Source organism: Rhinopithecus roxellana, unplaced genomic scaffold, assembly GCF_007565055.1.
Source record: "Rhinopithecus roxellana isolate Shanxi Qingling unplaced genomic scaffold, ASM756505v1 contig2464, whole genome shotgun sequence".
In the NCBI taxonomy this organism is placed as follows: Eukaryota; Metazoa; Chordata; class Mammalia; order Primates; family Cercopithecidae; genus Rhinopithecus; species Rhinopithecus roxellana.
Genome location: NW_022142085.1, coordinates 6,815 through 33,864, shown reverse-complemented (window position 1 = coordinate 33,864; position 27,050 = coordinate 6,815). Strand labels below are relative to the sequence as shown.

Sequence of the window (27,050 nt, the reverse complement as noted above, 5' to 3'; positions counted from 1 at the left end):
GCTCCAGCCTCCAGCATGCGCTGCGACTGCCTCCCTCTTCTTCTCCTACTAAACCAGGAATAGAGCAGGTGGGGTGCCGATGCAGAAAAGCCTGTAATCGCAAGCCTCCCCACTTGGCATCCCTTATATAGAAGGCTTAATGCAAATGTAGTTCCTGGACTACATGTTCTGATTGGATGAGGGAAACCTCTAGGCCTATTCTGATTGGACTTTGTTGTCATGTTCTGATTGGTTACTAGAAGACTTCCTCTTCTCCAATCAGAACGTGAAAATAAAGCCCAATCAAAATAGACCTACAGCTTTAGCTCTCATCCAATCAGAACATGTAGTACAAGAACTTCTGTAATATAACCTGGGTAAGTGGCACTCGTGTTCCTCTGTGCTCTACTGCGTTTGCAAGCTCGTGTGTTCTGCGCCCGGCTTAGAAAAGGAGGCGTCACAGGTGGTATGCTGGAGGCTTGAGTCTGCAGCAGCGTGGCTCGCCTGGCTGCGGTTGGTCGCGGTGAGGGAGAGTACAGCGCAGCCAGTGTGGTAGAAAGGTGGCAGAGTAGGTGAGCTATCCCAGGCTGCACTACCTGCGGCGGCGGAGTGAGGGGCTGGGCGGGCGGAGACTGGTTGGATGCAGTATCAGGAGCTACACTGCCCAAGGGGAAGGGTGGATTGGGGCGCCATCTTGGGCTAGACCGCCTGTGGTCGGGGGCGTGTTAGGGGCAGTATTGGGTGTTGCACTGGCCTCGGCCGGGGAGGTTTGGGTGCGTTATCCCGGGCGTCATTTCCCACAGTGGCGGGGATGCTGTCTGTGGCTGCGCTCGTCAGGGCGGGGCAGGGGTTGGGGGCGCTATCTGGGCCCTCAGTGCCGATGACGGGGAACTTGTTGGGTGTGATATCTGAGGCGTCATTGCCCGTGGCTGGGGGCTCATTGGGGGCGCTATCCATGGCCTGTACTGCCCACAGCCAGGAGCGTGTTGTGGGCGTTATCGGGGCGGACTGCCAGTGGCGGGGGTGGGGGGATGGGTTTGGTGCTGTGGCGCGGTGGGGGGCTGCACTGCCCGGAAGGGAGTGGTTGGGTGCACTCTCCGGCGGGGCATTGCCGGTGGTGGGTGGCAGATTGGGTGCACTATCGAGGCTACACTGCCACGGCGAGAGGGATGTTGGCGAGAGGGGAGCTGGCGGCGCTATCCTGGGCTACACCGCCGGTGGCGGGGGGCGTGTTAGGGGCGCTATCCAGTGCTGCATTGCCTCCGGCGGGGGTCAAGGGGCGTGTGGAATGGGTTGGATACGCTATTGCGGCTGTACTGCCCGAGGCGGGGGTGGGATTGGGGGCGCCATCGTTTGCTGCACCGCCAGTGGTGGGGGTCGTGTTAGGGGCAGTATTGGGTGTTGCGTTGATCTTGGCGGGGGAGTTTTGGGTGCGTTATCCCAGGCATCATTTCCCGCAGCGGCGGGTCTTGCTGGGGGCGCTATCCGTGGCTGCGCTGGTTGCGGAGGGTCACGGGTTGGGGGCGCTATGTGGGCCCTCAGTGCCCATGGCGGGGAACTTGTTGGGTGTGATATCCAAGGCGTCACTGCCCATGGCTGGGGACTGGTTGGGGGCGCTATGCATAGGCTGCCCTGCCTACAGCCAGGAGCGTGTCCGGGACATTATCGGGGGCGGACGGGCAGTGGTGGGGGTGTGGGGGCGGGTTGTATGCTATGGGGGGGCTGCACTGCCCGGCAGGGAGTGGGCTGGGTGCGCTATCGGGTTTGCACTGCTGGCGGTGGGTGACACACAGGGTGCACTATCAGGAGCTACGCTGCCGCGGTGAGAGGCGTGTTGGCGGTGCCATCCTGGGCTATTGCGCTGGTGGCGGGGGGCTTGTAAGGGGAGCTGTCTGGTGCTACACCGCCTGTGGCAGGGGGCGTCACTGCTAAAGGCTGTGGTCTAGTTGGCAGTGCTATCCCAGGACTCATTCACCATGGCGGGGGGCAGGGGAATGGGGGGATGTGGGGGCTGGTTGGCGGCGCTGTCCGTGGCTGCACTGCCCATGGCAGCGAGCGGTTTGGGGGCGTTATCCCGGGCTGCGCTGCCCGTGGCAGGGGGCAGGTTGCGGGCGCCATTGGGTGCTGCAGTGTCCCAGGCGGGTCGCGTTAGGGATGTTCTCGGGGGCTGCACTGCTGGTGGCGGGCAGTGGAGGCGTCAGTGACAGCGGTGGCCTCCAAGAGAGGAGCAGTCCTCCTCTCTCCAGATGCCAGACTCTAGCCGGTCACATCTTCCTTTTTGTGCTTAAGTGTGGCGGGCACACAGCGTTTCCGCGGGAATCCTCAGCGCGGCAGTGGCCCCAGACCACCGTGGTTCCCGGACCCGAGTGCTTTTTGCTCTGTGTTGTAGGAACTGCCTGGGTCCCCCGGGCACGCAGTAGCAAACACAACGAGGCTACAGGGCCCTGTGGATGGAGGCATCAGGGACGGGAACCGACACATGGGTGGAGCGGGCTGGCTGGGGTTGAGTTTCTGCTGCTCCTGCTTTCCGAGGAGCGCAGCCAGGGTGGGCCCAGCAGTTTCTGTGGAGTGGGAAGCTCAGTAACTGTGGTGTGTTCAGGCTCCACCCCTGTCCCCAGTTCCTGGCCAACTTGGGCCAAAAGGAGAGGCTAGGTGTGAGTCTTTTCGCTGAAACCGGCCCCTGCCACCCATTGACCAGCATGACAAGAAGAGGCTCTAACGCTGCTACTCTTTAGATCCTTTTCTAGGATTTTTTGGCTTTGCCCGCCCAGTTGCTTCGAGCCTGGAAGAGGAGTCACCTGCCGCTTGCTGGAGGGCAGACTGCGGGCACTGCGGCGCCCACGTTGGGAGGCAGCCGCGCGCCATGCCACAGAAGGTCAGCCACGGGGCTGGGATTCTGCAGCCGGCCGGGATCCAGACGTGCTTCCTGGTGTGACTGAAGGAGAGTCGGGCCGTGTGTGGAGTGTGAATGCGTGTGTATTTGCAGGCAGACACCAATAGGTATGGATGGTATGAGCCGGTACTGCGATACCCCAGAGCCATACAGCGTCCCGGGTTGTGGTGGAGAGGTGGAGTGACTGTCCTCAGAAACCCCCGCGGGTAGGCGCTGCACACACTTCCACCCATAGGGTGTATGTGCATGCGTGAGTTGTTCATCCCCTGTCAGAGTCTGGTGAGGGAAGCTGTCAGGAATGGAAGTCAGAGATGATGGGCTGTTTACAGGTGGCGGTGGAAGGAAAACAGCCAGGAGCCCCAGTGGACCATGTAGCTAGGCCAGGTTTGCAGTTTTTCCGGAAGGGGCTGGAACCCCAACCACTCTTCACTCCAGCCTGTGCTTGTTGCAGGGAGAGGAGCTAGGGTGGTGGAGTGCTGACTGAGAGACTTTGAGGGATCTTTGGGAGTGGGACCTGCTTCCAGCCTGATGCTCCTTTCCAAAGGCTTGGATGGGTGTGGCGGTGCCAGTCTGGGACAGGTGAGTGTTCAGGAGACCTCAGGAGTCCCTGCAGACTGTCGTGTTCAAGAGACCTCAGGAGTCCCTGCAGACTGTCCTCCAGCTTTGCCAGCTCCAGGTACTGTGCATCTGGACCTGTGAGCTGGCTGAGGGGCACCCTTCTTTCCTCTCATTTGTTTCTGTGATTCTCCCTACATCCTTGTTAACAAACCTGAAGGGCACTTTATATGCCATCGGGGTTTGCTGGGATGTGCCCCTGTTGAGTGGCTCTCATCAGAGAAGCCTCCATAGGGAATAAGAGTTGTCCTGAGCCAGGTGCCAGGGCTCTGGGGTTCTTTGCATGCGTTGAGACCCTGGGGCTGTCCCTCAAGCCCCATAGGCCCCAGTTTCCCATGGTGCACTGCCCTCCCCGTTCTTCGTGCTGCAGGGTGGGGAGTAAACAGCTGGCAGAGCTGCCTGAGGCTGGGAGGCAGGAAGTGACTCAGGGCCTGTGGGGTCTTGGGCAGTGATTTTTCAGGAGGAAGTCCCGGCACATCTTCTCGACTTGGGCAGGAGTTGGGGGAGGCTCTGTGCTCACCTCCAAGCTGTGGTGCTGGGTTTTCTGAGTCCAAGGGTGATGTGGAGTGGGCGTCTGTTGGGTCTGGCTGTTCAGGCTTCTAAAAGTTGCCTCAGGTCCCTCTTCCCTTCCCAGATGTCGAGGAGTTGGAGAGGGATGGGATCAGGGGGCCTGCCACAGGGGGGTGGGATGGGGGACTGGAGCTGAAGAGCTACAGCAGCCACTCTTGACCCCTGTGGTTGATGTTTCTGGGCAGAGACAGATGCTAAGCTCGGGTAGTGTCGGGCAGGTCTAAGTGGGACTGCTCAGCTCAGCATGTTGAGGCGATTTGGTGGGAGGTGGTCTCAGTCCCAGAGAAGAGGACCTTGCTGCCAGAAGCACGCTTGCAGCCCTCCTCACCCTGTTTCCCATGACCCTGTCTGATCAACTTTGGCTGAGCCACCATGGCTCAGAATGCAGAGCCTTGAGGGAAAGGGACCTTGGCATGGTTGGGGGTGGTGGCAGGGTCGCATAGTGGTTAAGCATGTAGGCTCTGCTGTCACTCAGACCTGGGTGTGAGTCCCAGCTCCAGCACCTGCTGGTCTGCCCCCACCTGCATTCCCCTGCATGGGAGCCTGAGAGAAAGGCTTGCAGGCCATGGCTTATTTAGGAAGTGATCTCAGGAAGCAAGGGCCAGAACAGGGGGTTTGAAGGAGAGGAAGGGAAAGCAACTATGTGATTATTCCCACCACTCTCCTGGGTGGTCTCTCGAGGAGCCTTAGAGATTGATAACTGCTCTGTTGGGGAGAGAAACAGAAAAGCATTTATCCATTAGCCTGATCCCCTGCTAACAAGTCTGGCTCCATGGACATTGACTCCCGTGTGTACTTCCAGATTGCACATGTGTGGGGCTCTAGTGGTTTCCTGTGTGCTCTCCACACTGCAGCTTCCAAGAAGGCCCAGGATGGCCTGACATGAAGCACTCTCCCGTTGTACCAGTAAGATGCTGGTTAGAGCCTGCAGGGATCTGGTCATTGCAGAAATGGTTGGAGTGAGAGGTGGGGCCGGGAGGGCTTGAACAGCACACTGAGGTGTATAACACTGCATGACCTCGGGCAAATTATCTGACTTCTCTGAGCCTCGGTTTCCTTGGCTGGGTGTTTTAATTGTTAACACGGTATTTTTGTTTTCTTTTTTTTTTAGATGGGGGTCTCACTCTGTCGCCTGTGCTGGAATGCAGTGGTGTGATCTCGGTTCACTACAGTCTCTTTCACTGCTTTGGTGCCTGTCCAGTAGGAAGTTCTGCCTCTTGGCTGATCTCACCCTGACATGCTGCACTTTTCTGGGTATGTTTTGTGTTTTTGCTTCTCTACTTGTTGCAACCCTTCAGGGCTTCCAGATGGTTATAAGGGCATTCCTGTTCACCTGCTCACAATCCGAAGCAGACACAGGGTCACCCAAGGCAGGTGTGATGCCAAGGCAAGATTCTGCTTTGGGGGAATTGGCCCTAGACAAGGTGGTGCTGAGCCCCTGGCCCTGCCCACACTCTGGTTCTGGACTTGTGGCTTGCTCTCAAGGCCAGCTTGTATCCACTCGTTTCCCTGGTTCAGATCCATGATTACTGGTCTCCTCCTTGGACCATGCTGGGGCTGCTGGCTGGCCTCTCCCAGGCCTGGATCAGCAGGTGGGAGCAGGAGTGGGCACCTGGGAGGACCTTGGCACAACCAGGGCCCTGCCGATCAGATGGCTGGTGGTGAGCAAGAGCAAGAGGGGAGAGACAGGGAGTGACAGGCAGCTGGGAACATTGAGGTGTGCCTGTGCCTATGTACACATCTGTGCATGGCATGTGTGCGTGGCCCCGGGTGGCTTCTTGTTGGATTGCTGTGTCTGGATGTCTCTGGGTGGTTACGTGTGGTTGTCCTGAGCACGTCTCTGTGTGTGCACTGTTGGGTGCTGTAGCTTGTTCATGGGTACTTTTCTCTGGGTATGTGTGCCAGCCCCCTACTGAGTGCTCTTCAGGGTTCTTGAGAGTGTGCCCATTTGGATGGCAGGTGATAGTTTTTCCTGCCTCCATTGAGGTTCTGTTGTGTCTTCTGCCATGCCGTGTTCTGCTCTCTCTCCAGGCTTCCTTACCCTGTTCCTTCCTTTGCCTGAGGAAGTTGCTTCTCCCCATCTGGCTGTGGGTGCCCACTGCCTTCTGGGCAGGGTCTGAAGAGGGACAGCATATCCAGCCTCCAGCCCTATCCTCCCGAGTCTGAGCTGAGGGTGATGGGCTCAAGCTTGGGGTTGAGGAGATGAGTCAGGGATGGCTGCAGGGGTTGGGCAGAAGTGGCGTGTGTGTCACCATGCTGCAGAGAAGTGTGTTTTCCTGCCTCCCTCCACCTGACCTGCCCTCAGTGGCTTGGGCACCAGTGCAGCTATGAGAAGTCTCCCTTACTTAGCTGTTCTTATTCTCTTCCCAGTAGCCTTGGATGGCACAGTTTCTGATGGAGAGCAGAGTGATCTCTGGGGCTCTGTGCATCCACTGGGGGACATTGGCCTTAGGATAATTAATCTCACCATAATCATTGGTATTTATGGAACTCTTCCCGTACCAGGCCACACTTGTACTCATTTGCTCCTCAGAACAATCCCATTTCAGGGGATAGTAGTCCTATCAGGTGGGTTCAAAAAGCATCCCTGGCCAGACATAGTGGCTCATGCCTGTAATCGCAGCACTTTGGGAGACTGCGGTCGGCAGATCACCTGAGGTCAGGAGTTCGAGACCAGCCTGGCCAACATGGTGAAACCTCATCTCTACTAAAAATACTAAAAATTAGACAGGCAAGGCCGGGCGTGGTGGCTCAGGCCTGTAATCCCAGCACTTTGGGAGGCTGAGGCGGGCGGATCACAAGGTCAGGAGATCGAGACTATCCTGGCTAACACGGTGAAACCCTGTCTCTACAAAAAACACAAAAAAATTATCCAGGCGTGGTGGCGGGTGCCTGTAGTCCCAGCTACTCGGGAGGCTGAGGCAGGAGAATGGTGTGAACCCGGGAGGCAGAGCTTGCAGTGAGCTGAGATCGTGCCACTGCACTCCAGCCTGGGCGACAAAGTGAGACTCCATCTCAAAAAAAAAAAAAAAAAAAAGTGGCTGTCACAGAAAAGCCAGCTTATTACTTTAGGTTTTGTGGGAGACTACAGGTCACATAAAAGCAGTCTTAATAATTTAACCACATGTGCAATCAACATTTACAAAACGAAATTATATGCAATGTATAATACAAATATTTTGCCTATAGTTTAATTTCCAAAGTCACATATTGAATGACTGAAATGTACATAAACATTCTTTTATGATGGACCAGAACATCTACATTATCATAACTCAGAAAAAGAAAACAGATGCAAAATAGTGTTAGGAGACTTTCTTGCCTGAAATTACAAGACTAAGTGTGTGTGTGTATGTGTGTGTACACATATTCAAATCCCTTTATTCTCATTTGATCCTTTTGGCTGAACTTTATTCATATATTATCTGCCCTTCTTCTTACAGTCTCTCTCCTGAAAGGCATTATTATCCAGTCATTGAAGCCAAACCTCTTTCACCAGCTCCCAATCTCTAGACATCAAGTGTTAAGACATCTTCCTAAATTTCTCTGGAATTAAGCCCTTCTCTGTTACAGTCTCCTTTCCAAGTCCATTTCTTCATAAATCTGGCATGTGCGATTTTAATTGCTCTGCCGCAGTTTTATCTTCTTTAATCAGTGGTGACAGCTCCAGGTCTGTTTGCTTCTGTAGCTTTTTTTTTTTTTTATACTTTATGTTCTAGGGTACATGTGCACAACATGCAGGTTTGTTAAATATGTATACATGTGCCATGTTGGTGTGCTGCACCCATTAACTTGTCATTTACATTAGGTATATCTCCAAATGCTATCCCTGCCCCCCCACCCCACAAGAGACCCCAGTGTGTGATGTCACCCTTCCTGTGTCCAAGTGTTCTCATTGTTCAATTCCCACCTATGAGTGAGAACATGTGGTGTTTGGTTTTCTGTTCTTGTGATAGTTTGCTGAAAATCATGCTTTCCTGCTTCATCCATGTCCCTACAAAGGACACGAACTCATCCTTTTTTATGGCTGCATAGTATTCCATGGTGTATATGTGCCACATTTTCTTAATCCAGTCTGTCATTGATGGACATTTCGGTTGGTTCCAAGTCTTTGCTGTTGTGAATAGTGCCACAATAAACATACGTGTGCATGTGTCTTTATAGCAGCATGATTTATAATCCTTTGTGTATTGCTTCTGTAGTTTTTGTATCACATAGTCCTATTCACAGTAGCACAAATGCGGCTCTTAGTCTCTTTCTGCTCAACAGCAACTGGTTTAAAGCGGGCATACAAAGTTTGATATTGAGACTTTATTGCTGACAGTTCCTTTAAGTGTGTAACTGGATTTTTCTCACTTGCTGAATCAGGAGGGTTGATTCACCTTTCAGCCTGTACTGAACATAATCCAGATCAGACTCAGATTGGGAAGCTTATTAGTTCCAAGAATTTACAGAAATCTCTGTCCAAATATTAGCTAACGATTAAGCCAACCCAGGAGAACTTCATTGGCCATACATAGCAAAGAGCACAGGCCTTACAAAATTAGTTCAGAATAGTCACTAAGCAAGCAAACAACAACAAACCCCGGCCAGATATGATGGCTCACGTCTGTAATTCCTACACTTTAGGAAACTGAAGCGGGAGGATTGCTTGAGCTCAGGAGTTCAAGACCAGCCTGGGCAACAAAGTGAGACTTTGTCTCTACCAAAAATTTTTTAAAATTAGCCATGTGTGGCGGAGTGAGTGTGCCTGTGGTCCCAGCTACATGGGATGCTGAGGCAGGAGAATCGCTTGAGCCCAGGTGGTCAAGGTTGCAGTGAGCCATAATTGTGCCACTACATGACAGACTGAGCAACAGAGTGAGACCCTGTCAAAAAAAAAAAAAAAAAAAAAAAAAAAAAAAACACGTCAGGCATGGTGGCTCATGGCTGTAATCCCAGCACTCTGGGAGGCTGAGGCAGGCAAATCATTTGAGGTCAGGAGTTCAAGACCATCCTGGCGAACATGGTGAAACCCCATCTCTTCTAAACCCAAAAATCAGCTGGCTTTGGTGGCAGGCACCTGTAATCCCAGCTACTGAGGAGGCTGAGGCAGGATAACTGCTTGAATCCAGGAGGTAGAGGTTGCAGTGAGCCAAGATCGTGCCACTGCACTCCAGCCTGGGTGACACAGCAAGACTCCATAAAAAAACAAACAAAAAACTTTATTTGAAAATGTCAACAAAATTGACCAACTTTTAGCTAGACTATCAGTAGAAAAAAAGAGAAGACTGAAATTATTATTCAAACCAGAATGAAAGAGAAAATGTTACTACTGACTTAAAGAAATAAAAAGAATTACAAAGAAATAATATAAACCATTGTATGCCCAAAAATTAGATAACCTACATGAAATGGACACACACTACTGAGTCTGACTCAAGAAATAAAAAAAGGGAATGGACCTATAACAGGAGATTAAGGCCGGGCGCAGTTGGCTTATGCCAACAAAAATTAGCTGAGCATGATGGCACATGCCTGTAATTCCAGCCACTGGGGAGGCTGAAGCAGGAGAATTGCTTGAACCCAGGAGGTGGAGGCTACAGTGAGCTGAGATCGTGCCACTACACTCCAGTGTGGTCGGCAGAGGGAGACTCCCTTCCAAAAAAGAATGAATGAAATTATGTACTTTACAGAAACATGGATGTAGCTGACAGCCAAAATCCTAAGCAAATTAACACAGAAACAAACCCAGATAACATACGTTCTCACTTATAAGCGGGAGCTAAGCATTGGGTACACACGAACATAAAGATGGGAACGATAGACACTGGAGACTAAGAAAGGCAGGAAACAGAGGGGGCAAGGACTGAAAAACTTCCCATTGGGTATTATGTTCACTGTCTGGGTGACAGGATCAATAGAAGCCTAAATCCTCAGCATCACACACTGTACCCTTGTAACAAATCTGCCTATATACCCCTGAATCTAAAATTTTGAAAATTATAATAAATTTTAAAATTAAAAAGTTTCTCAGGCCGGGCACAGTGGCTCACACCTATAATCTTAGTATTTTGGGAGGCCGAGGAGGGTGGATCACCTGAGGTCAAGAGTTCAAGACCAGCCTGGCCAACGTGGCGGAAACCCCGTCTCTACTAAAAATACAAAAAGTAGTTAGGGGTGGTCGTGGGTGCCTATAATCCCAGCTACTTGGGTGGCTGAGGCAAGAGAATCGCTTGAACTTGGGAGGCAGAGGTTGCAGCGAGCCCAGGTTGCACCATTGCACACTAGCCTGCTGGGAGACAGAAAGAGATTCCGTCTCAAAAAAATTTCTTTAAGTAAAAACTAAAAACTTTCCCACAAAGAAAAGCTCAGGGCCAAATGCCTTACTGGTAAATTCTACCAAATGTGTAAACGACCAATCCTTCCCAAACTCTTCCAAATAACAGAAAAGGAGATAACAGTTTTTTTTTTTTTTTTTTTTTTTTTGAGACAGCGCCTCACTCTGTCACCCAGGCTGGAGTGCGATGGCTCAATCTCGGCTCACTAACCTCTGCCTCCCAGAATCAACGGATTTTCCTGCCTCAGCCACCCAAGTATCTGGGATTACAGGTGTGCACCACCACGCCCAGCTATCTTTTTTTTTTTTTTTTTTGCATATTTTTAATAGAGTCGGGGTTTCACCATGATGGCCAGGCTGGTCTCGGAACACCTGACCTTGTAATTGGCCCACCTCAGTCTCCCAAAGTGCTGGGATTATAGGTGTGAGCCACTGTGCCCGGCTGACACTTTCAAACTCATTCATTGAGACCAGTATTTCCCTGGTACCAAAACCAAAGACATCACAAGAAAAGAAAAATAATAACCAATATTTCTCATAAAGACCAAAAAAAAAAATAATAAATCCACAACCAAATACTAGCAAGCCAAGTCCAGCAACACATAAAAAGATTCTATACCATGATCAAGTGGGATTCATCCCTGCTTGGAGTAACACCCAAAAATCAACTGATATAATGCACCAAATTAATAGAATAAAAAACAAAAACCACATGATTTCTCAATAAACACAATAATTTTCTGACAAAATCCAGCACCCTTACACGATGAAAACAGTCAATAAACTAGGAATAGAAAGAAACTTTGTTTACTTGCTAAAGGCAGTTATGAAAAACCCACAGCTAACAACATATGAAATTGGGAAAGACAAAGCTTTCCCCCTAAGATCAGGAACTACACAAGTATATCTACTCTTGTCACTTATAATCTACATTGTATTGAAAGTTCCAGCCCGGGCACGGTGCCTCACGCCTATAATCCCAGCACTTTGGGAGGCCAAAGTGGGTAGGCCACCTGAGGTCAGTTGTTAGTCAGTGGCCTAACATGGTGAAACCCTGTCTCTACTAAAAATACAAAAATTAGCCAGGTGTGGTGGTGCGTGCCTATGATCCCAGCTACTCGGGAGGCTGAGGCAGGAGAATCACTTGAACCTGGGAGGCAGAGGTTGCAGTGAGCTAAGATCTTGCGACTGCACTCCAGAGCCTGGGCAACAAGAGCAAAACTCAGTCTCAGAAAAAAGAAAAAAAAGAAAGTTCCAGCCAGGACAATTAGGCAGAAAAAAATAAATAAATGGCATCCATATTAGAAATGAAAAAGTAAAACTATCTTTGCAGACAACGTGATTTCTTTTTTTTTTTTTTTTGGAATCTCGCTCTGTTGCTCAGGCTGGAGTGCAGTGGCATGATCTCGGCTCACTGCAAGCTCTGCCTCCCAGGTTCACGCCATTCTCCTTCCTCAGCCTCTCGAGTATCTGGGACTATAGGTGCCCGCCACCACGCCCGGCTAATTCTTTTGTATTTTTTAGTGGAGACGGGGTTTCACTGTGTTAGCCAGGATGGTCTCGATCTCCTGACCTTGTGATCCGCCCGCCTTGGCCTCCCAGAGTGCTGGGATTACAGGCATGAGCCACCGTGCCCAGCCCGATCTTTTTTATTTATTTATTTATTTTGAGACGGAGTTTCGCTCTTATTGCCCAGGTTGGAGAGAAGTGGCATGATCTCGTCTCACTGCAACGTCCGCCTCCTGGGTTCAAGAGATTCTCCTGTCTCAGCCTCCTGAGTAGGTGGGATTACAGGCACCCGCCACTTCGCCCAGCTAATTTTTTGTATTTTTTTTCATGGAGACGGGGTTTCATCATGTTAGCCAGGCTGGTCTCGAACTCCTGACCTCAGGTTAACCATCCACCTCAGCCTCTAAAAGTGCTGGGATTACAGGCGTGAGCCACTGCACCCGGCAGATGTGATCTTGTATACAGAAAGTCTAAGGAAGTTTCCCCCACCCCCACACACACTAGAGACAGAGATAGAAAGAGAGCACACATGCTAATAAACAAGTTCAGCAAGGTCAAGGACACAAGAGCAATACACAAAGGTCAATTATATTTTATACACTAGTAATGGACTATCCATAAATGAAATTAAGAAATTTCCATTTGTAGTATCATCTAACAGAACAAAACACATAGGAAATAATTCAAAAAAAAAGGTATGAGACTCATACTGAAAACTATGAAACCCTGTTGAAAGAAATTGAAAAACACCTGACGTGGCCCAGTGGCTCAGGCTTTTAATCCCAGCACCTTGGGAGGCCGAGGCAGGCGGATCGCTTTGAGATCAGGAGCTTGAGACCATCCTGGGCAACATGGTAAAACCCCATCCCTACAGAAAATACAAAAATTAGCCAGGTGGGGTGATGTATAGCTGTAGTCCCAGCTACTCAGGAGGCTGAGGTAGGAGGATGGCTTGAGCCCAGGAGGCAGAGGTTGCAGTGAGCCAAGATCATGCCATTGCACTTCATTCTGGGTAACAGAGTGAGACCTCATCTCAACAACAACAACAACAACAAGAAATTAAAGAAGATCCAAATCAAGACATCTCATATTTATGGACTGGAAGACTAAACATGGCTATGACAGCAATAATCCCCAAACTCATCTATAGATTCAATGCAAACTCTTATCAAAATCCCAGCTGCCTTTCTGGCAGAAATTGACAAGCTGATCCTAAAATTCCTATAGCAATGCAAAGAACCCAGATTAGACAAAACAATGTTGAAAGAGAAGAACAAAGTTGGAGAATACATACTTTCCAGTCTTAAAACCTTTCAAGCTACAGTAATCAAGACTGTGATGTGACCTTAGTTCACCAGTAAGAAGAAAGAAAAAAAAGGCTGTGGTACTGGCATACAGGTAGACGTACAGACCAGTGTAACAGAAGTGAGAGTCCAGATATAAATCAAAATATCTATGATTAATTTATTTTTGACAAGAGCAGAGACCCGGCACTTTGGAAGGCCAAGGCGGGAGGATCACTTGAGGTCAGGAGTTCAAGACAAGCCCAGCCAACATGCCAAAACCCTGTCTCTACCAAAAATACCTAAATTAACTGGGCTTGGCTGCATGTACCTGTAGTCCCAGCTCCTTGGGAGGCCGAGGCAGGAGAATCGCTTGAACCTGGGCGGCGAAGGTTGCAGTGAGCAGAGATGGTAATACTGCACTCCAACCTGGGTGACAGAGCAAGACTCCGTCCCACAAAAACAACAACAAAAAAAAACAAAAAACAAAAAAAAATATTTCTTTTTTAAAAAAAAATTTAAAAATTTTTATGTTTTAAACAAATTACCTATTCTGGGTGAATATGCCATACAAATGGCCAAAAAGCATATGGAAAGATGCTCACCATCACTAATCATCACTAATCAGAGAAACAAACCACAATGAGATATCACCTCATACCCATTAGGATGGCTACCATCAGAAAAACAGTAAGTGGGCCAGGGATAGTGGCTCACACCTGTAATCCCAGCACTCCTCCACCTCCCCGCCCTGTGAGACAGTCTTGCTCCATCACCCAAGCTGGAGTGCAATGGCGTGAACTCGGCTCTCTGAAACCTCTGCCTCCCAGGTTCAAGCAATTCTCCTGCCTCAGCCTCCCAAGTAGCTGAGATTACAGGTGCACACCATCACGCCCTACTAATTTTTGTATTTTTAGTAGAGATGGAGTTTCACCATATTGGCTAGGATTGTCTCAATCTCCTGACATTATGATCCCCTCACTTTGGCCTCCCAAAGTGCTGGAATTACAGGCGTGAGACACCGTGCTGGTCACAGTTTAAGACACACTTAAACTACTTTTCTGTACTTCTCATCCCTCACTGCACTTGTACTTAAACACCTGCTCCTGGGCCCCAGAAACACCTTCCCAGGCGTGTCTCAGAGTCTGCAGTGTTCCGCCTCCAGTTCTCTGGGTCATCCTTCTAAGGCTGGCTCAGATGCCAGCTCTTATTTTTTCTCACCAGAAAGAACCTCTCCCTTCTGCCTGCCCCGACAGAAGCTATCACTGCACTTGCACACAAGGGCCTGAACTGGAGTCCTGGCTGTCAGGCTTTAGGCAAACTGCGACTCTCTGGAATCCAATCCTCCTCATTATTCCATAAGCCCAATGTCGTGGGCCCCACCCCCAGAATATGTAGAGTAATACTTGGGTAAAAGTGATTTGCAGCAGTGCCAGGTGCGGTGGCTCACGCCTGTAATCTCGACATTCTGGGAGGCTAAATTGTTTTCATTATTCTGGCATGGTGGTGCACACTTGGAGTCCAGCTACTTGAGAGGCTGAGGCGGGAGGGTTGCTTGAGCCCAGGAGGTTGAGGCTGCAGTGAGCATTGATCACCACTGCACTCCAGCCTGTGACAGAGTGAGAGCCTGACTCAAAATGAAAACAAAAACAAAAAAAGTAACCTGTGGTGTGCGGGGATGCCGCTGGATTCCCACTGCTTGACGGCAATAGTAATAGCAGCCCTGTGGACGGCACCTCTGCTAAGGGATTCTTACAGCGCCAAAGGACTGGAAAATGGGAGTTATCCTTTTTCTGTTACAGGTGAAGAAGTTGAGGTTTAAGGAGGTGAAATTACAAGTTTGGGGCTTCTTATTAATATTTTTTCCTAAGAGATAAGATTTTAATGTTTTATTTTAATGAAGGTAATAATTGTGTATGTTCATGGGGCAGAGTGTGATGTTCTGATCCGTGTATACATTGTGGAATGATAATATCAAGCTAATTCACATATCCATCACATCACAAATGTATCATTTTTCTGTAGTGAGAACATTTAAAATCCAATATTTGCTGGGTGTGGTGGCTTACTTTTGTAATCCCAGCACTTCGGGAGGCTGAGGCAGGAGGATCATCTGAGGTCAGCAGTTTGAGACCAGCTGGCCAACATGGTGAAACCCTGTCTCTACTAAAAATACAAAAATTATCAGGGCGTGATGGTGTGCACCTGTAGTCCCCAGCTACTCGGGAGGCTGAGGCAGGAGAACTGCTTAAACCTGGGAGGTGGAAGTTGCAGTGAGCTGAGATCCACCACTTCACTCCAGCCTGGAAAACAGAACGAGAGTCCGTCTGGAAAAAAGAAAAATGTCAGACAGTATCTACATTTCTGAAAAAGGAACAGATCGGCAGGCTGATGAATAAGATCTAAGAGTAAGAACAAGACCTACAGAAATAAGAAAATGCCAAATGATTCCTAAGATCTCTTTGTGATATTTAAAAAATTCAATAAAATATGTCTCTGTATGTTGACCAAAAGGTACAACATTTCAGTTAGATGGGAGGAATGGGTTTTTGAGCTGTATTGCACAGCAAGATTATTATTCATTAGGAATGATAGCTACTAATAATGTGTATCTGAAAATCACTTCAAAAGTGTATTTTGGCTGGGACCGGTGGCTCATGCCTGAATCCCAGCTCTTTGAGAGGCTGAGGAGGGCAGATCACTTAAGGCCAGGAGTTCGAGACCACCCTGGCCAACATGGCAAAAGCCCTGTCTCTATAAAAAATACTGAAGTTAGGGCCGGGCACGGTGGCTCATGCCTGTAATCCCAGCATTTTGGGAGGCAGAGGTGGGCATACCACAAAGTCAGGAGTTAGAAACCAGCCTGACCAATATGGTGAAACCCGATCTCTACTAAAAATACAAAAAAATTAGCTGGGCATGGTGGCACACACCTGTAATCCCAGCTACTCAGGAGGCTGAGGCAGGAGGATCACTTGAACCGGGGAGGCAGAGGTTGCAGTGAGCCAAGATCACACCATAGTACTCCAGCCTGGGTGACAGAGCAAGACTCTGTCTCAAAAGAAAACAACAACAACAACAACAAATTTAGCCAGGTGTAGTGGTGGATGCCTGTAGTCCCAACCACTCAGGAGGCTGAGGTGAGCAGGTTACTTGAGCCTGGGAAGTTGAGGCTGCAGTGAGCTGTCATTGTGCCACTGCACTCCAACCTAAGCAACAAAGCAAGTCTCTGTCTGAAAAAAAGTACATTTTATTTTTCATTTTGCATTTTGTATTGTTTTGAGACGGTGTCTTCCTCTGTCGCCCAGGCTGGAGTGCAATGGCACGATCTTCGCTCACTGCAAACTCCGCCTCATGGGTTCAAGTGATTCCCCTGCCTCAGCCTCTTGAGTAGCTGGAATTACAGGTGCACACCACCACACCTGGCCAGCTATCCAACATTTTTCTGATATCCTTGATTTTAGCTGTTGTGTTTTGCTGAATCAAAGCACCTGAATTTGGTAAACATTTGTAAATCCAAGAAAATTCCTGAGGCGAGTCTCAGTCATTTTTAGAGGTTATTTTGCCAACGTTGAGGATGCAGTTGGAGGAAAAAAGGAATGAAAATCACAGGAAACATTTGTGATGCATGCTTTTTTTCTGAAGAGGGTCTGGGGGCTTCAATATTTAAAGGGAAAAAGAGGCCAGGCACTGTGGCTCACGCCTGTAAATCCCAGCACTTTTGGAGGCTGAGGTGGGCGGATCAGGAAGTCAGGAGAGACCACCCTGGCTAACACAGTGAAACCCCCTCTCTACTAAAAAAAAAAAATACAAAAAATTAGCCGGGTGTGGTGGCAGGTGCCTGTAGTCCCAGCTACTCCGGAGGCTGAGGCAGGAGGATGGCGTGAATGTGGCAGATGGAGTTTGCAGTGAGCCGAGACCGCACCAGTGCACTCCAGCCTGGGCAACAGAGTGAGACTCCATCTCAAAAAAAAAAAAAAGGTATTTTCCTCAGTGCCTTTGAACCTCCGAATATGGCTGCTTTTCTATTTGATGAGAACTTTAATTTGTTCTCTGATTCCAATTAATATTTTTTCTCATTATCTTTCTCTGCATAGTTTTGCACCCTTTTATTTTTGTTAGCACTGTTTTAGTGCAGATCTTTATATCTCTTCCTAAAACAGTCTTTAAGTTGTCACATGATCTCTCTTCTCATTTCTTTTCTTCTAAAACCATGCCTGTTTCCTTTTCCCTCCTCAACTCAGACAGTTTTCTTTTCTTCCTGTTTTTCTACTTTGAATAATTTTTTTTTTTTTTTTTTTTTTTTTTTTTTTTTTTTTTTTGAGACGGAGTCTCGCTGTGTTACCCAGGCTGAAGTGCAGTGGCTCCAGTTCGGTTCACTGCAAGCTCCGCCTCCCGAGTTCACGCTGTTCTCCTGCTTCAGCCTCCGGAGTAGCTGGGACTTTAGGCGCCTGCCACCGCGTCCAGCAAATTTTTTGTACTTTTAGTAGAGACGGGGTTTCTCCGTGTTAGCCAGGATGGTTTCGATCTCCTGACCTTGTGATCTGCCTCTTCGGCCTCCCAGAGTGCTGAATAATCTTCTTGATAGTGTTTGTGTGTGTGTGTGTCTGCCACCACAACCGGCTAATTTTTCTTTTTAGTAGAGACGGGGGTTTCACAGTGTTAGCCAGGATGGTCTCTATCTCCTGACCTTGTGATCTGCCCGCCTTGGCCTCCCAGAGTGTTGAATAATCTTCTTGATAGTTATGTGTGTGTGTGTGTGTGTGTGTGTGTGCCCGCCACCACACCCGGCTAATTTTTCTTTTTGTATTTCTAGTAGAGACGGGGTTTCACACTGTTAGCCAGGATGGTCTTGATCTTCTGCCCTCATGGTCTGCCCGTCTTAGCCTCCCAATGTTTAAGAAATTATTAAATATTAGTCGGAAACATTTTGACTTAGTCATTCTGTGCATTCCTGCAGATCTAAGAAGCTTTTAGAAATTACAGATAAAGGCCGGGTGTGGTGGCTCATGTCTGTAATCCCAGCACTTTGGAAGGCCGAGGCGGGTGGATCACGAGGTCAGGAGTTCAAGACAGTCTGGCTGGCGGGGTGCGGTGACTCAGGCCTGTAATCCCACAACTTTGGGAGGCCAAGTCGGGTGGATCACCAGGTCAGGAGATGGAGACCATCCTGGCTAACACAGTGAAACCCCGTCTCTACTAAAAATACAAAAAAATCAGCCAGGCGTGGTGGCGGCCGCCTATAGTCCCAGCTTGCAGTGAACCGAGATCATGCCACTGCACTCCAGCCTGGGCGACAGAGTGAGACTCCATCTCAAAAAAAAAACAAAAAACCGGTTTGGCCAAGATGGTGAAAACCCGCCTCTACTAAAAATACAAAAAAATTAGCAGAGTGCAGCAAGTGGCGTCCTAAAGTAGCACGGAAAAGCTGGGATGACAGACACATTAAAGCCTGGAGTGGCCTGATTCGCTAGCTCAGGATACTTTATATACTGAGGATATGCAAATAAGGTTCCTAGAGTACATGTTCTAATTGAAGGAGAGAAAAATCTCTAGGCCTACTCCGATTGGACTTTGTTGCCATGTTCTGATTGGATGAGAGCAAGCATTAGCACACCCAATGAGAGCATGATAATAAAGTCCAATCAGAGTAAGCCTAGGGGTTCATCTTATCCAATCAGAACAGGTAGTCTAGGAGCCGCCATTGCCTAACCTCAGTATATAAAGCATGCTGAGGCGGAGGAACACGAGGCGTCTCTGTGTCGTCCTGCCAAGATGTTCCCTGTTAGCTTAGGAAGCCAGGTGCTGCACCTTCGGCTAATGGCTAATGCATGCTGGAGGCTGGAGGCTGGAGGCTGGAGCCGGGGGCACCAAGGCTCGCCTTTCGCCTTGCTTCGCTGCGGTTGGCGGTGGCGACCGAGACTGTGGCGCCCTAAGAACGGTAGGAGGGCCTCCGGCAGCGGGAGGTGCTCTTGTCCCAGCGCTCCGTTCCCCACGTTGGAGGCTGGGGCCTGTGATATCGTACCTTGCCTGGCTGTAGTTGGTTGCGGCTACGGAGACGGTGTAACTGGAGTGGTAGGAGGGGAGAAAACAGTTTTGGGGTAGATGGAGGGGTAAGAAGAGGGTGGTGAGTGCCAAAGGGAAAAAAGGATGGCGAGCAGGAGTAGGCGTTGCAGACAGGGCATGGGGAAAAGATGGTGGGAAAATAAGTTTTTTGGTAGATGGAGGGGGAAAAGAGGGTGGTGAGCAGCAGGGGTGGGGAGAAGGCTTTGGGAAAAGACGGGGGAAAATATTTTTGGGTAGATGGAGGAGCAAAAGAGGGTGATGAGAGCGCAAGTGGGGAAAAGGTGGTGTGCTGGAGAGTAGAGAGGGCTTTGCGAAAAGATGATGGTGGAAAAATGGGGAAAAAGTTTTGGGGTAGATGGAGAAAGAAAAAGGTGGCGAGAGGGAGGGGGCCGAAGGCAGTCGGGAAAAGAAGGTGGGGAAATAATGGTGGGGGAACAAAGGTTTTGGGTATTTTTCTGGTTTTTAAATTAGATTATTTGTGTTTTTGCTTCTGAGTAGTTTTGCTTTCTATTTCTAGACTTTGTGTCTTAACCGCTTGCCTGATGCATAGTTTGCAAATACTTTCATCCGTTCTCTGGATTGTTTTTTCATTCTACTGATTGCTTCCTCTGCTTTTCAGAAGGTTTTAAGTTTAATGTAATTAATTCCATTTGTCTGTTTTTGCTTTTGTTGCTTGTACTTTTGATGTCTATTTGAAAATTCCTTGTCCTAATCAATTTTATTAAGCATTTATCGTATGCTTTCTTCTCTAGTAATTTCATAGTTTCAGGTCCTACATTTAAATCTTTATTTTGAGTTGATTTTTGTAAGATAACGGTCTAGATTTATTCTTCTACATGTGGGTGTTGGGTTTTCCTAGCACAGTTTATTGAAAAGATTGCCCTTCCGGAAGGTGTGTTCTTGGTGCCTTTGTTTAAAAATGAGTTAACTGTAAATGCGTGAATTTATTTCTGAGTTCTCTATTCTGTTTTGTCTCTCCGTCATTCTCTGTCTCTCTCCTGCCCGTTTTTTTGACAGTACCCTGCTGCTTTGATGTTATACTGTAGATTTGCAGTTACTATGGATTTATAGTATATTTTAAAATCAGGTAGTGTGATGCCTCCAGGGTTTGTTTTTATTCAAGATTCTTTTGTCTATCTTAGGTGTTTTGCATTTCCATATGAATTTTATAATCTTTTTTTTCTACGTCTATGAAGAATGTCTGTAGGTTTACATGAATTGCGTTGTTTCTGTAGATCACATTGAGTGATACAGATATTTTAACAATATTCTTCCAGTGCATGGACATCGGATATCTTTCCATTTACTTGTGTCTGCTTTGATATCTTTGGTCTATGTTTTACAGTTTTCGTTGTAGGATCTTTCACTTTATTGGTTAAGTTTATCCCTAGGTGTCATCATTTTGTGGGGGGTGGGTAGCTACTGTCCTGATTTCTTTCTTATGTGTTTCACAATTGGTGCATGTGTGTGCTACTCATTTTTATATGTTGATATTGTATGTTGCAACTTGACTAAAAGTATTTCTAGTAGGTTTTTTGTGTGCAATCTTTAGGGTTCTCTGTATATATGATCATGTCACCTGCAAACAGAGACAATTTGACTTTTTTTTTCCAATTTGGATGTCTTTTATTGCATTCTCCTAATTGCTCTAGCCAGGACTTCTAGTACCATGATGAATAAAAGCGGTCAAAGTAGCCACACTTGTTCGAGTGGCTTAGAGGAAGAGTTTTACATATTCCCCATTGATTACGATGTTAGCTGTGGGTGTGTCATATATGGCCTTTATTGTGCTGAGTGAGATATGTTCCTTCTGTACTCATTTTGAGTTTTTGTGAAGGAATGAAGGAATGTTGAATTTTATTTTTTTAGCGTCTGCTGAAATGATCATATGGTTTTTGTTCTTGATTCGCTTGATGTGATGTATGACTTTTATTATTTGTGTTTATTGAATCATCTTCATATTCCTCCAATGAATCCCCCTTCATCGTGGCAGATGATCTTTTTACTGTGTTCAAATGCAATTTTCTTTTTTTTTATTTTTTATTTTTTATTATTTTTTATTTTTTATTTTTTTTTGAGACGGAGTCTCGCTCTATCGCCCAGGCTAGAGTGCAGTGGCCGGATCTCAGCTCACTGCAAGCTCCACCTCCCGGGTTTATGCCATTCTCCTGCCTCAGCCTCCCGAGTAGCTGGGACTACAGGCGCCCGCCACCTCGCCCGGCTAGTTTTTTGTATTTTTTAGTAGAGACGGGGTTTCACGGTGTTAGCCAGGATGGTCTCGATCTCCTGACCTCGTGATCCGCCCGTCTCGGCCTCCCAAAGTGCTGGGATTACAGGCTTGAGCCACCGCGCCCGGCCTCAAATGCAATTTTCTTAAAGAATTTTGTTGAAGACTTTTGCGTCTTTGTTCATCAGGGATATTTGCCTGTGGTTTTCTTTCTGTGTTGTGTCTTGGTCTGGTTTTTGTAGCAGGGTAATGCTGACCTCATAGAACAAGTTTGGATGTTCTTCAATTTTGGGGGAATGTTTTGAGTAAAATTGTTATTACTTCTTTTAAAAATGTTTGGTAGAATTCAGCAGTAAAACCATAATTCTTTTGTTTTTCTTTGATGGGAGATTTTTATTACTGCTTTAATTGCATTACTCATTATTAGTCTGTTCAGGTTTTTTTTTTTTTTTTTTTTTTTTTTGAGGGGGAGTCTTGCTCTGTCGCCCAGGCTGGAGTGCAGTGGCACGATCTCTGCTCACTGCAACCACGGCCTTCCAAGTTCAAGTGATTCTCCCGCCTCAACCTCCCAAGTAGCTGGTATTACAGGCGCACGCCCGGTTAATTTTTGTATTTTTAGTAGAGACAGGGTTTCGCCACGTTGGCCAGGTTGGTCTCAAACTCCTGACCTCAGGTGATCTGTCTGCCTCGGCCTCCCAAAGTGCTGGATTACAGGTATGAGACACTGCGTCCGGCCCAGGTTTTTTATTTCTTTATTCTAGCTTGTGAAATTGCTATGTTTCCAGAAATTTATTCATTCCTCTTAGATTTTTACATTCGTTTGTATATAGGTGTTTTTAGTAATCTCTTATGATCATTTGCATTTCCGTGTTATTGTAATGTTTCCTTTTTCATCTATGATTTTATTGCAGTTTTCCTTTTTCCTAGTCTCATTATAGCTGGTCAATTTTGATTTTTTTTTTTTAAAAAAAACCAGGTTTTTGTTCCTTTGACTTTTTGTATTATTTTGGTTTCTATTTAAAAATTTTTTTCTGTAATCTTTATGATAGTTTTCTATTAATTTTAGCATTTGATTTTTCTTGTTTTTTTATAATTATTTTTATTGTTTTATTTTTATTTTTTGATTGTACTTTAAGTTCTAGGGTTATATGTGCACAATGTGCAGGTTTGTTACATATGTATACATGTGCCGTGTTGGTGTGCTGCACCCATTGAGTTGTCATTTACGTTAAGTGTCTCTCCTAATGCTATCCCTCCCCCCACCCCATGACAGGCCCTGGTGTGTCATGTTCCCCTTCCTGTGTCCAAGTGTTCTCATTGTTCAATTCCCACCTATGAGTGAGAACATGCGGTGTTTGGTTTTTTGTCCTTGCGATAGTTTGCTGAGAATGATAGTTTCCAGCTTCATCCATTTCCCTACAAAGAACATGAACTCATCCTTTTTTATGGCTGCATAGTATTCCGTGGTGTGTTTGTGCCACATTTTCTTAATCCAGTCTATCATTGATGGACATTTGGGTTAGTTCCAAGTTTTTGCTATTGTGAATAGTGCTGCAATAAACATATGTGTGTATGTGTCTTTATAGCAGCACGATTTATAGCCCTTTGGGTATATACCCAGTAATGAGATGGCTGGGTCAAATGGTGTTTCTAGTTCTAGATCCTTGAGGAATCACCACACTGTCTTCTGCAATGGTTGAACTAGTTACTTGAAGTGTACTGTCAGGTTGGTTATTTGAGAACTTTCTACTTTACTGATGTGTAGGCATTTATGGCTGTGCACTTTTCCTCTTAAAACTGCCGTTGCCGCATCCCACAGGTTTTGTTATGTTGTGTTCCTATTCTTGTTTCAATGAGTTTTTAATTTCCCTATTCGTTTCAATGAATTTTTTCATTGGTTGATTGTGAGCATGTCTTTTAATTTTCATATATTTGTACAGTATTTAAAGTTCCTGCAGTTAATTGATTTCTAGTAGTATTCCACTGTGTTTAGAAAGGATAGTTGATATGATTTCAGTTTTTAAAAATGTGTTACTTGTTTTCCAGCCTAACACATAGCCTGTCCTGGAGAATAATCCATGTGGTACCGAGTAGAGTGAGCATTGTGCAGTCCTGAAGTCGTGCAAAGCTGTGTAAATTTCGGTTGGGTCCATTCGATATAGAATACAACTTAACTGGTGATTTTTTGTGTCTGGATGACCGGCCCATTGATGATAGTGGAGGGTTTATTATAGTGGAGTGTTGAGGTACTCTATTATTATCAATTTTTTTTTTAGATGGAATTTCTCTCTTGTTGCCCAGGCTAGAGTGCAATGGTGCAATCTCAGCTCACTGGAACCTCTGCCTCCTGGGTTCAAGCGATTCTCCTCCTCAGCCTCTCAAGTAGCTGGGATTATAGGCATGTGCCACCACGCCCTGCTAATTTTTGTATTTTTAGTAGACACTGGGTTTCTAATAAACCTATATTGGTCAGACTGGTCTCGAACTCCTGACCTCAGGTGATCCACCTGCCTTGGCCTCCCAAAGTGCTGGAATTACAGGCATGAACCATTGCACCTAGCAGGAATCTTAAAAAGTTTAATACATGGAAGCAGAGTAGAATGCTGGTTATCAGGGACAGGGAGGTGGGAGAAAAGGGGATCTGTTGGTCCAAGAGTACAGAGTTGCAGTTATGTGATTATAGTTAATATTTTGTATACTGGAAATTTGCAAAAGAGTATATTTCAGGTGCTGTCATCTGATTATTTGAGAAGATAGATGTGTTAATTTGACTGTAGTAATCGTTTATGTGTATACGTGTACATAGACAAACATACAGATATTCATACATAAGAATTAAAACAGGCTGTCCACTTAAATATATACAATTTTATTTTAAAAATAGAAACATGAATCAAAGAAAATAAAGTATGCAATATAGTCTTAATTATCTATATAAATAATTGCACTGTTCCTCAGAACAGTGAATTAAATGTCAGTTATATTTGTTCATATCGTAACCTTTTCTTTTATTTTCATGTTTTCTATTTATAATTACACAAGTATTTAATGAGTTTACAATGCAACTATATATTAAATATCCTCAACATATTTTAGAGGTGATGAGTGTTACAAGTTTTAGGTTATAGTTACTGTAAGAATGTTCCCTTGGGAAGTGTTATTTTCTGTTGGTTTTTATTTTAAAACATTCACCATTACCAAGAGATAATCTGGGTTTTCTAATGTTTACCCACCATAAATAAATACAGAACGCCTCTGAGAATCTATCACTATGGGCAATTAAGCATACTTGTGGCAGATAGCTTCTCAGATTTGGAATTGCTGATCCAAAATCAATGAACATGTTAAAATAGGATAATTACTTTTCACCCTCAGATATGCTGTTAAAAATCATATTTTCATTAATTTTATGTAACAGAACCAGTACCAGTTTTCCCACACTTCACACTACATTTAGGTACTATACATTTCATTAATTCTTATCTATATTACTGACAATAAAATCACCTCATTGATTTTTCAACTTGGAGTTGCTGATTACTGTAGCTCCAAATGTATGGTGTTGTATTTATTATATAGTTCACATTACATTTTGTGAACTCTACTTTCAGTCTCCTTTACCACAAAAAGGACTATGTGTAGAAACAAAATTGGTTTTTTACAAGAGTATCTTTTCCTTGTCTAAGATCTGTTTGAATTAGGAAAAAAAAAAAATCACATATTCACCCAAACAGTACAGTGTCTGTATCTGTTTCACAATAGCAATACAATGTGAATAAATCACATTCACATCTCTCATGACAAAACTAATGCCTTATGTATAACAATGGTTCATTTTGCATTGAAAAATCATTTTTTTTTTTGCACTACATATGGTCAGTTTTCCTTTTTATGTTGCATAGCTTCCAGTTGTATCTAGGAGTCTTTTATTTTTCAATAATTTGGGATACAGGTGTTTTTTGGTTACGTGAGTAAGTTCTGTAGTGGTGATTTCTGAGATTTTGGTGCACCCTTACCTGAGTGGTGTACATTGCACCCAATATGTACTCTTTTATCCCTCACCCCTTCCCACCTTTCCCTCTGGGTCACCAAAGTCCATTGTATCATTCTTATTTTTTATTTATTTATTTTTGAGATGGAGTCTCACACTGTCGCCCAGGTTGGAGTGCAGTTGCCTGGTCTCGGCTCACTGCAAGCTCTGCCTCCCGGGTTCACGCCATTCTCTTGCCTCAGCCTCCTGAGTAGTTGGGACTACAGGCGCCCACCACTACGCCTGGCTAATTTTTTGTATTTTTAGTAGAGACGAGGTGTCACCGTGTTAGCCAGGATGGTCTTGATCTCCTGACCTTGTGATCCATTCACCTTGGCCTCCCAAAGTGCTGGGATTACAGGCGTGAGCCACCATGCCCGGCTCATTGTGTCATTCTTATGCCTTTGCATCCTCATAGTTAGCTCCCACTTTCAAGTGAGAACATACGATATTTGGTTTTCAACTCCTGAGTTACTTCACTTAGAATATTGGCCTCTGGCGCCATCCAAGTTGCTGCAAAGGTCATTATTTCATTCTGTTTTATGGCTGAGTAGTATTCCACAGTGTATATATACCGTATTTTCTTCATGCACTTGTTGGTTGATGGGCGTTTAGTTGATGGGCATGGTTGATGGGTTTCGTATTTTTGCAGTTGCGAATTGTGCTACTGTAAATACGCATGTGCACCAGTCATTTCCATGTAATGACCTCCCTTCCTCTGGGTAAGTACCCATTAGTGTGATTGCTAGATCGAATGGTAGTGCTACTTTGAGTTCTTTAAGAAATCTAGGAGTCATTTTAATATAGATAATTGAAGTTTACTCTCCCTCCAGTTTTCCACATTGGTTACTTCTGCCGATTTGAGGCCATTTTTTCATTTATATTACTCGATCATTTTCTTCACTGTCACATCTCTAACAGTATATGTTGTTTCCAAAGCATATGTGAACAGTTGAAAATTCTCAAAGTATAATTATATCCGGAAGCATTTGGAAGTTTTACACAAGCCCTTATATGATCTGTGTTTTGATTTATAAATCATCATCTCTTATATTTTACCTACGTTTACTTTTCTTCTTGTGAGATTAATCTTATGCAAACTCTAGATAGAAAGATGTTAGGAAACTATCACATGGTCTGTTATGTTTAGTGTATTATTTTAATAGGCCAAATTCATAGATGAAAAGAAATCTTGATAGGTAGTTTTTTAATTATGTAGGAAACTTGACATTTTATCAGAAAACTGTACATTGAAAAGATTGCATTGTTGTCTATAGAGTGGCATGTACTCAACTTCATATGCATAAATTACATTTGTAATGTTTGAATAGTGAATTACAATTTTAACAGGCTTTCACTCCATTTGGTCCTCTTAGGTAAGCAAGGGACCTTGTGTGTTGGAAAAGCAGTTACTTTGGGGCAAGAAAGAAGATTAATTGCTCATTAGGAATTGTAATGTTAGCAAATTGGATGCTGTTTTCAAATCTTAGATTCCAAATTGGGCTAACAATAGTTATGTTTCAAGGTTTCTATGAGGACTAAATGAGAGAACTTACTAA

General features: G+C 45.8%; 1 long non-coding RNA gene across 1 annotated transcript; it reads left to right on the top strand.

Moving 5' to 3' along the window:
• Positions 1-372: 372 nt before the first annotated feature.
• LOC115895788 lies at positions 373-5,307 on the top strand. Its single transcript, XR_004055902.1, has 4 exons — positions 373-551; positions 2,715-2,854; positions 3,324-3,451; positions 5,169-5,307. It is a non-coding gene; the product is annotated as an uncharacterized LOC115895788 (long non-coding RNA).
• Positions 5,308-27,050: the final 21,743 nt, after the last annotated feature.